Source organism: Meleagris gallopavo, chromosome 1 (genome assembly GCF_905368555.1).
Source record: "Meleagris gallopavo chromosome 1, MGAL_WU_HG_1.1, whole genome shotgun sequence".
Lineage (NCBI taxonomy): Eukaryota > Metazoa > Chordata > Aves > Galliformes > Phasianidae > Meleagris > Meleagris gallopavo.
Window position 1 is genome coordinate 169686859 of NC_139404.1, and position 12521 is coordinate 169699379.

General features: G+C 37.0%; 1 protein-coding gene across 4 annotated transcripts in view; it reads left to right on the forward strand.

Annotated features, from left to right (window-relative positions):
- The window catches only part of TRPC4 (transient receptor potential cation channel subfamily C member 4), a 146258-nt gene that overhangs the window by 92500 nt on the left and 41237 nt on the right, over positions 1-12521 (forward strand). The gene's annotated exons all lie outside the window — the stretch shown is intronic.

The window sequence follows — 12521 nt, forward strand, 5'->3', positions numbered from 1 at the left end:
TGGATGAAACACAAGTACTTCATATTATGAATAAAAGTAGTAACAAAATATATTAAGGAAAAGAACTGACTATTTATCAGTTGTATATACTCTTCATCAACTGCTTAAAAATTATCATCATATCACCTCAAAATACTTAGGAAAAAATCATTATCTTGTAATTTTCAAAGAGAAAATTAAGGCAACAAATTTCCCTTGTTTTCTGCTTTCCCTCTTTTACAAATACTATTAATGTAAATTGGCCATAGTTGTAACACTGCCAATACACATATTCTGCCAATGCAATTGCTCTCTCAGCTTTGGGTCCTTTGGCTTCTATTCTCCTTGAATTTCCATGGATGAGCTTGGGTTTGTAATAGGTCCAGCAAGTTCAGTACTGCAGAAAAAGAAAAATATTTCCTTAAACAGTGAGATGCATCTGCCATCCAGATTTCTTATCAAAATAGCAGGTGAGTTTTTGTGTTTGTAAACTGTCAAAGAATTTAAGGTTTTGTGTGCCAGATCCCTTACTGAAGTTTTTAAAATTCCCCACAAAAAATACAAAAACAAACAAACAAAACAAAACAAACAAAAAAAAAAACAACCCCACCTGTTGTTATGCTAACTTTGAAGCTCTAAAATGAAGCACTAAAGGAACTTGCAGTTAAAACTTAAGTGCTGTTGCTGTTCCCCTGCGAATTTAAGATGTAATTTAGTTGGCATTACAGTTTAATAGTATGTATAGTTTTGGCTGACATCCTCTCTGCCTTTCACTGAAGTGTTTGGCTGTTGAAGAAGTTTTCTGTTTTGATGGAAGCTGAAAATAGGATGACTACAACATTTGCCAAGGTTGGAGCTGACAGGAGCACTGAGAGGGCTCATTATTATCACCACCTCAGCAAGGTGGTATTTAGGGTGTGAATTTGAGAGGATGGGATGGTAAAGAAGTTTTGTTTCTGTGATTAGTGTATGTGATGCAATTAGCTTTAGGCCTTTTCAGATACAGGGTAAATATTGGGGAGAAGATCATAAGCTGGAGAGAGAGATAAGAGATAGAATAGACACAAAGAGGTAATAACAGCTCAAAAGACATCATCCAGTCTATCTATGGTTCAAGGCAGAAGTCCTCCAGTTAGCTGATTTTTTTAATTCCACCTGGACCAGCTGGTGACTGGTCACCAGTGATGTTCCCCAGGAGTTGGTATGGCGGCTAACCATGATTAATATCTTCATTGATGATCTGGACAAGGGGATTGAGTGCACTCTCAGTAAGCTTGCAGATGACACCAACTTCTAGTGAAGTATCAATCTGCCTGAGAGTAGCAAGGCCCTTCAGAGTGATCTGGACAGGCTGCATAGCTGGACTGATGCTACCGGAATGAAGTTCAACAGGTCCAAGTGCCAGGTCCTGCACTTAGACCACAACAACCCCAGGCAGTGCTACAGAATTGGGGCAGATAGGCTGGAAAGTTTTGTGGAGGAAAATGATCTGGGAATGTTAACTGACAGCCAGCTGAACAACAGTGAGATAACAGTGCGGTCAGTTTGCCAAGATGGTCATCAGCGTTCTGGCTTGTATCAGAAACAGTGCAGCCTGTAGGAACAGGAAAGTGATCACTTCCATGTACTCAGCACTAAGGGGCTGCTCCTCGAGTACTGAGTTCAGTTTTGGGCCCCTTACTACAAGAAAGACATTGAGACATCAAGGCCCCGGAACATGTCCAGAGAAAGGCAATAAAGCTGTAAAGGTTTTGGAGAATAAGTCTTATGAGGGGTGGCTGAAGGAACTGGAATTGTTCAGTCTGGAGAAAAGGAGGTTCAGGGGAGATCTTATCACTCTCTACAACTACTTGGAAGGAGATTGTGATAAGGTGGGAGTCAGCCTCTTCTCCCACACATCAGTGATAGAACATGAGGGAATGGCCTCAAGCTGCACCAGGATTCACATTGGATATTAAGAAGAATTTCACCTCAGAAAGAGTGACGAAATGTTGGAACAGGCTGCCTAGGGAAGTGGTGGAGTCACTGTCCCTAGAGTTGTTTAAGGAAATGGTAGATGTAGTACTTAGGAGCATGGTTTAGTGGGCAGTATTGATGACAGTTGGACTAGATGATCTTAGATGTCTTTTCCAGCCCTAATGATTCTATGGTTCTATGATTCTATATGTTATGCATAAATACAGGGTATGTGAAGAGGATGTGCTATCTAAATTTAAATTATACTTTACATAGAATCTTCAGTGTTTTTGTGGATTTGTTTGTTTGTTTTCTCTTTATTCAGTTATCTTTTTCTATATCACAAGTTTCTGTGTTCTTAATTATAATGTAGGTCTGATTCTTGAATAAATTTCAGTTTAGGGAATCATGACTTCATGTGTACGATTGGTATGTATTTGCTTAACACAATAGGACAGTGAAAAATAAGCAGTGGAAAATATTCCTTCAGAAGGATTAAAGAGCAGCTGTTTTTTAGAAACATACCCTTTCCGACTTGCTGAAGCAGAAGCTGGGGCATACATGTCATGCAGTGACAATAGTCTTCAGAGTGTATTTATCTGACAATGAACAGATCACGGTTTCTCAAGGAAAAATATGCCTTTGACCTACAGACTGAAACAGAGTGTTTCCTTATATAATTTCACATATACAATATGCCTCTTCCACTTCTAGCCTTTGGCAAATGGGATCTTTGTCCCACATTTTTTTTTTAAAATATAGACACATCTAACTGACGCTATAAGCCTGTTCTATTCCATCTCCATATGCATATCTCTGCAAGTTGGCCAAACAAAAGCATCTTCTGAATTATCCAGTTTCTAGGAACTTGCAATGAGTATTAGAAATGCCAGTCTAGCACAGAAACACACTACACAATTCTGTAAAATATAGATATAAGTAACTTCTGCTTGAGAATTTCTCTATACTGTTAATGGAGAGCAGACCATAGCCCAGCCCTGAAAGCAAGTGACACAAAGGGAACCATCTGCAAACTGGCTACAGACAGTTGTAGATTTTCCCTGCATAGAGCCAGATGGAGAGAACAGAGCTGGACCTAGGCAAGAGCAAATAGGGTTGTGGATGACTGAGACGTGTGGCTCAAACTCAGTCATTGTCCCTCAAACTCACTCAGTTGTACCCTGAATGTACCCCAAAAAGTGACTCATATATAAAAATTCAAGGAAACAAGGCTTTTTGTTGGTTCCTTCAATTGTTCTGATCCTTTACCATGAAAGAAACCAGCAGTGTTAGATTTTTTCATATGGATGCAATGAAAGTATCGTCAGTGCTTACTTGAAGTACCAGACTATAATGTTTATCCATAAATAGAAAAACTTCATAAGGAAAAAGGACTGTCATCGTTTCTCCAGGCTGGCAAATTCCCAGTGCAGAGAAGTCAATAAATAGCTGTCATAGAAGTCTTCTCATTATGGGGAAGAACATTATTTCTTAGATCTCTTTACACAGAATTTTCTTGAACCACATCCTGCTCTTAAGTATAAAGGAGCTTTTGGACAGCATGGCTTTTGAGTGAGCATTTATACTCTCTGCAAACCTTCTGAGATTCATATAGTGTGTTTAAAGCACAGAAGATGCACATGGTGATTGTCAGATTGCCATTTAAGAACACACATAAGGCAAAATTGGGAGGAAAGGTAAATAGCATAGCTAACGAACCAATAAAAAACATATCTGGAGGTCAGCAGAAAAGGCTACACTTGATATACAATTGATAAATCTGCTGTGGATTTATTACAAAATGTGTATTTCTCCAGCAAATGGTCTCAGAACACACTGACAGTCACTGACCAAGTTCAGTTCAGTTTCAACTCAGTCTTTGTGCAGAAACCAGGTGATTAATCTGATTTTTCAAGGGAATGCGTATCCAATTTAGACAAGAGAACTTAAAGATGAAAAACATTGAAGCATTGGAAGAGAAAGAAAAGTAGATTGAGCGACTGGATACATTCAGTTCTTTACTATTAATAAAACTGAAAAACCAGATCTCCCTACAACATATTAATAGAAAACTTTCAAGAGAAAATATGGAGTTTATTGCTCTATTCAGTTTAAATGACTGTCATCATTCTGTTTATTTATTTTTCTGTCATCGCCCTTATTCTGTATTCAGTCAGTTCTTCAAACAAGCATTAAGCTTTCCAAAACTTACTTCTCTTCATATAAACAGGCAGAGCCTGAAAATGGAGAAAAGAAGGTGGAAAAGGACAAGTTTTCTCCTGAATAACCTGCTCAAATCTGAAAGGATGTTCAAAAAGAGAAAATGAAGCTAAGAATGTCTCTGTTACTTGTTTGGTTTCTGCAACAAACTGCACAAAGTAGGAGAGCGTCAGTCTCCAGTGAGGCCCGTAGAAATTCTCAGATGAGTAAGTGTTGCCCTGAAGAGGAAACTGACTTTTCTAGTCTATTTGGTATCTTTCCCTTATTCGCATGAATTTTGAAAGGTCGGTTTATTAATTTGCAGCATTTCCTTCTGGCAACATGGCAGCTAGAAAAAGTAGACAAAATGTTACAATAAAGCATGGTCTGAGAGCACTCATTTGCACTGGGATTGTAGCTAACTGAAATACTAGCCCTGTCTGGCTGACCATTTAATGGTTAGAGGCCTTCCTAGTACAGGACACAAAAACAGTTTTGATATCAGAAATATGTGCTGACATTTTGTAAACACCATTGGTGCAAAAAAAAACTTATTGTCAGAGGTATCCAAAAACCACTTTGAGAATAATACGGTTGAAGGGACAAAAAAATACGCAAATATTTTGACAATTATGCTTTTTTTACCTAAATATGTTTCACAGATAATTACAGCACAAATGTTTGGAACAGTTGAATTGTTTTTTTGTATTTGGAAATAATATGGTTCAAAGATATCAGGCAAACAGGCTCCGCCTCTTCTCAAAGGAAATAAGCATCCATGAAAAGGATCTTAACAATACTTTCAATTTCTAGGAAAGTAATTTAAAACTATGTAAGTTAATTCAACCTGTAAACACAACTACTATGGCTCTTACTAAAAATTTTTTTTCATTATACGTAGGATTATAAAAATACTTGCTTCAGAAATACCTCTCAAGATCATCTGGTCTGACTTCCTGCTCGAAGCCAGACTAATATCAAAGTTAAATCAGGTGGCTTAAGAAACTTCCTGGCCAGCTTCCAAGGATGGAGACTCTGCAATGTCCTTTCACATCCAATGCTTAATTGCTCTGATAGGGAATAACATTTTTTTTTACATATTTTTACAACTAGAATTTCTCTTATTACATTGCAACCATATTCATCTTTCGTTTTGTACTTCTGAGAAAAGCCTGCTTTCATCCACAAAAGCTTTTGTCCATTTTATTTGTGTCAGACAGCAAGTGAAACCCAGGATTCCTCTCATTTTTAAGCTGAGCAGAGTCAATTCCTTCCTTCTCTCCCTGTACATCCCTTGAACCAGCCCCACAGCCTTTTGGATATGCCTTTCTGGGCTCATTCCAGTTTGCCCATACCTCTGTAGTAGTGAGTGACCCAAAACAGGACACTGCACTCCAGATGTAGTCTCACAAGTAGCAAAAAGACTGGGAATTGTCACCTTTCTTGGCATACTAGTGACACAGGCTCGTCATATTCAGCTTTTTGCTTACCATTGTTCCCATGTCCATTCTGCTACTCCCTAGACCTCCAGTTCCACCTCATACTGTTGCATGAGGCCATTCTGTCTCAGGAGTTGCTTATAAATATCAGCCTTGTTTTTCAGATTGTTATGCTCCATTTAGCTGTGTGAAGATAGCAATCCAATACAATGACAGCTAATTCATATTGTATTGTATCTGTAGATACATACTGGGGTTCTAAAACTGTTTCTCACTACAAAAAATGTTTTATGTGTTGTAAGCCTTACTTGCCCAAAATGGAAACCAGAAGTATTTAGCCAACATCTCAGTTCTGAAGTTTTGATTTATTCACATGCTCATCTTCAAACCAAATATCTAATTCCCTTATCTTTGCCACTGGGAAGTCTAACAAGGCTATTCATGCGCAGCTGGTTCCTAAGAACAGCATTTTGTTTTCAATGGCTGTTAACTTTTCTGAGCAATTAATCAGAATCGTTGCAATTATAGAAAAGTCTTGACTTATTAAGTATTTAATAATGTTTTGTGTGCTGATTCATTTTACTGAGAAATATCAGTGAGTCAAATGGAGAGCATCTGCTTGTGTCACTGTGGTGAAAAGGAAATTTAAAATGTTAAAATTAAAAAATGCAATGTCATTGTTTGTACAGTTACGTTCATTAATTATTTTAGTGAAGTATCTCAGTCTTCACTTTTATGTTTTCCCTTTATTCTTTTTTCTTCCTCCTCATACTTTAAGTCAAACAATAGGATAAGTTGGGCGGAGAGGAAAGTGATGAGGATCAACAAGAGCAATTGTAGAGTCCTGTACCTGGGGAAGAATAACTATGTGCCCCCCCAGTATGGACTAGGGGCTGACCTGCTGGAATGGAACTCTTCAGTGAAGGACCTGGGAGTCCTGGTAGGCAACAGAGTGGCCATGAGCCAGCATTGTAACATCATGGCCAAGAAGGCCAATGGAAACCTGGGGTGCATTGCTGCCATGGCTGGCAGGTCAAGGGAGGTAATTCTCACCCTCTATTCTGCCCTGGTGAGGCCACATCCGAAGTACTGTGTTCAATGCTGGGCTCCTCAGTTCAAGAAAGGCAGGGATCTCCTAGAAAGAGAATGGAGGGCCAGAAAGATGGTTATGGGTCTGGAGCATCTCCTGCATGAGGAAAGGCTGAGAGCTTGGAGAAAAGAAGGCTGAGAGGGGATCTTATCACTGTTTATAAATATCTAAGGTGCGGGAGTCAAGTCAATGGGAGCAGACTCTTTTCAGTGGTGTGCCGCAATAGAACAAGGGGCAATGGGCAGAAACTCCAACACAGGAAGTTCCATAGTAACACAAGGAAGAACTTCACTGAGAGAGTGATGAGAGAGTGAAGTGCAGGCTGCCCACACAGGTTGTGGAGTCTCCCTCTCTGGAGATATTCAAGACTCGTCTAGGCACCCTCCTGTGCAAACTGCTAATGGGAACCTGCTTTAGCAGGGAGTTAGACTGGATGATCTCTAGAGGTTTCTTCCAGCCCGTACAATTCTGTATCTGTTTCCATAAGTACAAAAAACCCTGCCATTTTATTCTGTTCCCTGCAAATTTTTTGTTAACTCTGGAGGCATCTATGCTGTGAATTTGTTTTGCTGAAGGAACCTGACCTGGTGCTGATTTCCCTGATGTTATCCAAGCTGGTGGGCTCTGGTGCTCTAATCCTGATTGAACTGGTTAGTTCCCTTCATCACAAAGCCGTAGACAGAGCTGAAGAAAATCTGACCAGTGGTTTCTTTCCTGCAGGAATTATGATTATAATGACAGCCTTCTCTAGTCAGCTCTAGACTTGAACAGCATGGACTTGAGAGTATTCACAGTAATTGGCACAGGAGTCAGGGTTCCTAGCCTGAGGCAGAAAACAGACAGTAAATATGTACCCGAAGGAGTCCAAAGAACAGTTCCCAGCTTTTAGAAATGAGAATTAGCACTAATTCAGTCAACCAAGTTAAAGCATTTAAACTGTAATTAAATGTTATTTATCTTACTGAACCTGCCCTCACTGAGTAAGTGCCTAAATCCACAAATATAACTGGAGAGAGGGTAGATACATAGGAGAATACGTAGTGGTGTCTCCAGAGGGATAAAATAAATCTACCAAATTGAAGAAGCTACTTAATGAGATTTGGACTTGAATCTGTCATTAGTGCCAAGCAAATATACTTTTCAGTATCAATAGAGAGAAAATTTTGACATCTAAATTAAATAGTTAAATAACTAGAAGAGCTTGGGTTTTCATAATGCATTTGAGAATATATATATAACAAGTAAAAAAAAAAAGTGTTATAGAGAAAGAAAAAGGACTTCTGCTTATAATCATTGTACAATCATTGCGATATAATATGAGTGGGACAAAATAGCAGACCTCAGTGCTAACATTTTCCTGAAACTTAACTGTACTGGTTGTATGGAACAGCACAGTAGAAAACCTGGACCTTGTCTTAATAAAAGGTATTACTAAGAAACTTTGTGTTAATTATGTATTTCTGTTTAATTCCTCCTAACAGATTTTCTTTAGTATTCTTCCATTAGGAAATGATATCAGGGATACTTTTCTGTGTTACAGCATAACTCATTTGTACCTAAAGCACAACAAACAAACAAACGAACAAACAAACAAGGATTGAAAGATTGTTTTTTGTGATAACTTTTCATTTATAGGTGATTAATCACATTTTTTTTTTTACATTACATTTACAAAACGCCTTCTGATTTCAGAACAATAATTTGATTAAGATCTCAGATTTTGTAAATTGTTTTGTAAAGGTAAAAATTGTAAATTTTACAATTGTTTGGATTTTTTTTTGTTTGTTTTTGTACATTTGTGCATTTTCTAATACAGTGAAATAAATATTTAAAAGTGCGGGTGTGCTACAGACAGAACAGACAGTGACTAATACATAATGTATAAAAACATGTACTTTTAGAAAAATATTACTTCTTGAAGGTAATTATATAGTTAACAGTATCTCTTATGTTATTTCTTCATCCCTTCAGTTGTCAATAGGACATGTATTACAGGGAAATTACTGATCAGATTTGATAAGCTTGTAAAATGAAATTATATGAAATATATTTATCTGCTATAACCAGAATCTGGCTCTGCTGTTATTTATAGTAGATTTTTTTTCTGCTTGTTCTATGAATAATTTCTGATTTTCACCACTCTCAGGGAAGAGCCAATTCCTTGCATTACAACTGAAAGAATGAACACCGACACAATTTCTGACAAGCAGAGTCTATGAAGGAGCTGAAGATGTGCAACTAGGAATAATCAGTACAGCAAAATCCCTCACATAATTATAAACTGCTAGAAGCAAGAGGAAGGCATTGTAATGTGAAAATATAAACACACTGATTGCTAATTACATGGAGACAATGTCAAAGTCAAATAACATCCAACATAATACTGACATTACAAAAGATGTTTTGAATACCTCAGAATGTAGTATCTTCAATTAAAGAAGAAAAAGTACATTAAAGTGAAAATATTTTGGGATAAGCAGTGTAGAACTCGCAAATTACTTTTACAGTATATTCCTATTTTTTCTAGTGGTAAATGTTTGTCCAAAATAGATATATACATTTTTTTTTAAATCCCCAGTTTACCAGAAGACTTATTTTTGTTCTTAGCTTTGCCATGTAATCTCCCAGATGTGATCCAATTCATTTACAGAGGAAACGTCTCATTGATTGGAACATGAGGTTTCTTTTCCATCCACATCTACCAGTCCTTTATGATGGAAGGGTTTAGAGTAGCTAGAGTATAAATCTAATTCAAACAGGAGACACTTAATTTTCTTTTTTCTTTCCCCTCTCCCCCCACAAAGGTAAGGGTATTTTTTTTTTTAGTGAATAAATCACAAAATAAATTGTGATAAGAAATGTATTTATAGATAAACTTAGCTGGCCTATATAACCATACATAACATAAGAGTAATGCCTTTGAGACAGCCTATACAGGCAGCATTTACACTGTGGGGCCCAGGAAGAATTAATTCCCAGCACAGGAAGACTTCCAGCCCCGAGTTCCTCAAACACATGAGGACAAGTTATGAGAACACACCATTTTTCCCCGATTTCCTCTGAAGAAAACAGGCCCACAAGTACAAGAAGGGAGGTGCAGTGTGCAGTTACAATCTCCCCCTCTCTGGGCAGCTGAGGAAAAAGCCTTTATGTTCATCACTGTGTACATTTTCCTGGCATCAATACAGTTCCCCATTTGAACTTCCCTCATTATTCAGCTAATGTAGTATAGTTATTAGTACTGAACATCTTTTGCGACATATGGTGACACTGTTTTCAGTACAAAAAAATGGAACAAGCAGTTGAATTTGTGGAAACTTATTTGGACATTTTTAATAATGTTATGCAATTCCTTGATAAATGAAGTGCAAAAGAATAACTCTAAAAGAAAAATCAGCAGGAGATTTGGGTTAATTTTCCAGATGTCTGAAGAAGACACTTGAATAGTTTGTAGAGTGTTTATACGGTCAGCGGAGCTTGGAACCATAAAGAAAAGGCTGCAATGAAGATACATTACACTGTTGCTTCAGGACATTGTTCACTAACCTCGCCAACAGTGTTATTTGATAAAAGTGACAGCATGAAACTCTGTATCTGGACCTCCCAGAAATGCAATATATCATCTGTAGACATTGTATTGTGGGTTGTTCTGTTATAATCCTTTGCCTGCACTACTAAAACTGCCTCAGTATGTGTGAGGCTTATAAAGTATTGACGTAGTGTTTTACATGCTTGATCCATACCACCCAATTAATCTCTTCCTATGTTTTTTGTTTTTTTTTTTGTTTTTTTTTTTTAAATCTAGTAAGTCATGTGGAGAACACTGCCAGTGTTCTTCCTCTATAGCTAAAGGTGATAACTCTAACTCTGGTCACATATAATGTGTAGTGTAAGTTAGTTTTCTACTATAGCGAGAGGATCCAACCAGTGCCAAAAGTGTTATGTCACATCTGTAATGGTCATAATTTTAAGAAAAGTATGAAACCTAATTTATTGAAAAATTTGAATATAAAAAATTGACGGTCCATTGTCCAGAATTTGAAAATTTCCTTCAGTTCTGAAAAATTTCTTGTGCCTGAAAAACAAACCTTTTCCTTTATATATCATACTTCAGCAATGCAGTCACAATACGATGGAATCTGAGCACTAAGAGGCAACAATTTTTCAAGTCTATTCAGAAATTCTGCAATTACTCATTACACCTCCTTACTATATTAATGTTGAATGTTTTAATCTAGCTAAGTATTAGAAATAAGCAGCTACTGCCAATCCACTGTGGAGCATCTTCCCGATGGCATTGTCAGCAAGCATCTCCTCAAGGCATGAGATAGTTCTGCACCTTTTTTGTTCTACTCAGTCCCAGGACAGCACAGTATTTGGACATGGGAAGAAAGAAAAAAAAAAAGGCCCTCATCTTCTCTCTTTTCCTCCACATTAAACCAAGGGAAATTAATTCTTTTTTGCCATGTTTTTCAAGGACTATGCCTCCTACTTTTACTACCAGCCTTTGAGCTAACCACTGCATTCATCACCTCGGTCCCCAAAATAACTAGAGTGGCCCAAAGGTATTGAGGAAGGGGACAGTGGCAAAATTCAGGAAGACTCATACTTTAGATGAGATACTATGTAATAAGAGGATATTATGAAGAAAGAGAAGCAAACAGCTGTAGCAAAATGGATCTGCTACATTCTGGGGTAAAAACAAGAGGAAAATATTTTAATCAGGAACTAGTCTAAGAGTCATATTTTTTCCACCACTCAAGCAAAGAGCTAATCTATGTATACCCAAGTAAGGGCTGTTTGTTTGTTTGTTTGTTTGCAGGGAGACCCCAATAGAAAGTTGGCAACACACAACTCAGATGCTGCCTGTTCTGATACAGTATTATTTTAGACCTTTGTATCTTGAAATAAGCACCCAGAAACCTCGTGAATGCATTTTTTTTTTTTCTTAACAAAAGAGAAAACTTTGTTAGTCTTCTTAAAGGCTATTGTGAAGATGCTTATGGTATGAGTAGATTATCTTTTCTTTCACAATAGTCAGGGGTAGCATCAGTGCTGGTGTCTGGAAGGCAAATATGTCTCTGTTAAGATCACTGGCATTTCATTAACATACACCAGGTCTGAACTTGGCTCAGGTTAATGTTTCTGACAATATCCAGACATATACAGAAAGATCCATGCTGACTCTCATTTCAGTCCAGACTAAATAGCATTTTCTCCTGGTAGGAGTCCCAGTGATTTCAGAAACTGAGAACTTACCTATTATTCATCTCCAAAAGAACTTGTCTTCTATAATTTATTGGTATTATTAAAATCATGCAAAATCCAAAACTATGTGCATTTAATTAGATCTCAAATATTGTTTTCTGTAAATTAACTATTTTAAAGTAATAATTTTAAGATAAATAATTGCCTTCACAACTTTATTGTCTTCAGCTTCTGATTTAAAACAATGTATGTATTTGTGTTGAAAACACGAGAAGGAAAAATATTCTTGCACTTCTTTTACTAAAAATAGTACATCAACTCAGGCTGTCTTTGATGCATATGTTACTTCAATTCTATATCTTTTATGTCAAATCTACCATGCTACTACTGTACACCTCCTTTATAAAAGAAAGCATTAACTAGTGGTCATGTCAAAATACGTCATAAAAGCCTTGAATATATTTAAAGCTTCCTTGAAAAGATAATTGAAAAATATGAAATATTTAATGATATATTTATTTTTGTTGAAACTCAATTTTAGGAATTGAATTTTAAAACTGAAATCATATCACAGAAAATGGGCAGATCATAGAAGATCATACAAGATAGGAATACAGCCTGACAAGGATTAGTGAAGTGCTATGGAGTGC